Raw genomic sequence first — 1,867 nt, forward strand, 5'->3', positions numbered from 1 at the left:
GATAGCTGTCAGTGAGTAGACAATAAATGGATGGCTGTCAGTGAGTAGACAATAAATGGACGGCTGTCAGTGAGTAGTAATAAATGGATGGCTGTCAGTGAGTAGACAATAAATGGATGGCTGTCAGTGAGTAGACAATAAATGGATGGCTGTCAGTGATAGACAATAAATGGATGGCTGTCAGTGAGTAGTAATAAATGGATAGCTGTCAGTGATGGACAATAAATGGACGGCTGTCAGTGAGTAGTAATAAATGGATGGCTGTCAGTGAGTAGTAATAAATGGATGGCTGTCAGTGAGTAGTAATAAATGGATGGCTGTCAGTGAGTAGCCAATAAATGGATGGCTGTCAGTGAGTAGCCAATAAATGGATGGCTGTCAGTGAGTAGCCAATAAATGGATGGCTGTCAGTGAGTAGACAATAAATGGATGGCTGTCAGTGAGTAGACAATAAATGGATGGCTGTCAGTGAGTAGACAATAAATGGATGGCTGTCAGTGAGTAGCCAATAAATGGATGGCTGTCAGTGAGTAGACAATAAATGGATAGCTGTCAGTGATAGACAATAAATGGATGGCTGTCAGTGAGTAGTAATAAATGGATGGCTGTCAGTGAGTAGTAATAAATGGATAGCTGTCAGTGATAGACAATAAATGGATGGCTGTCAGTGAGTAGTAATAAATGGACGGCTGTCAGTGAGTAGTAATAAATGGATGGCTGTCAGTGAGTAGTAATAAATGGATGGCTGTCAGTGAGTAGCCAATAAATGGATGGCTGTCAGTGAGTAGACAATAAATGGATAGCTGTCAGTGAGTAGTAATAAATGGATAGCTGTCAGTGATAGACAATAAATGGATAGCTGTCAGTGATATACAATAAATGGACGGCTGTCAGTGAGTAGCCAATAAATGGATGGCTGTCAGTGATAGACAATAAATGGATGGCTGTCAGTGAGTAGCCAATAAATGGATGGCTGTCAGTGAGTAGTAATAAATGGACGGCTGTCAGTGAGTAGCCAATAAATGGATAGCTGTCAGCGAGTAGATAATAAATGGATGGCTGTCAGTGATAGACAATAAATGGATGGCTGTCAGTGAGTAGCCAATAAATGGACGGCTGTCAGTGAGTAGACAATAAATGGACGGCTGTCAGTGAGTAGTAATAAATGGATAGCTGTCAGTGAGTAGACAATAAATGGATGGCTGTCAGTGAGTAGACAATAAATGGATAGCTGTCAGTGATAGACAATAAATGGATGGCTGTCAGTGATAGACAATAAATGGATAGCTGTCAGTGAGTAGCCAATAAATGGACGGCTGTCAGTGAGTAGCCAATAAATGGATGGCTGTCAGTGATAGACAATAAATGGATGGCTGTCAGTGAGTAGACAATAAATGGATGGCTGTCAGTGAGTAGACAATAAATGGACGGCTGTCAGTGAGTAGACAATAAATGGACGGCTGTCAGTGAGTAGACAATAAATGGATGGCTGTCAGTGAGTAGCCAATAAATGGACGGCTGTCAGTGAGTAGCCAATAAATGGACGGCTGTCAGTGAGTAGCCAATAAATGGACGGCTGTCAGTGAGTAGCCAATAAATGGATAGCTGTCAGTGAGTAGACAATAAATGGATGGCTGTCAGTGAGTAGCCAATAAATGGATGGCTGTCAGTGAGTAGCCAATAAATGGATGGCTGTCAGTGATAGACAATAAATGGATGGCTGTCAGTGAGTAGACAATAAATGGATGGCTGTCAGTGATAGACAATAAATGGATGGCTGTCAGTGAGTAGACAATAAATGGATGGCTGTCAGTGAGTAGACAATAAATGGATGGCTGTCAGTGATAGACAATAAATGGATGGCTGT

This window comes from Taudactylus pleione, unplaced genomic scaffold (assembly GCF_031769625.1).
Source record: "Taudactylus pleione unplaced genomic scaffold, aTauple2 ptg000489l, whole genome shotgun sequence".
NCBI classification, from domain to species: domain Eukaryota; kingdom Metazoa; phylum Chordata; class Amphibia; order Anura; family Myobatrachidae; genus Taudactylus; species Taudactylus pleione.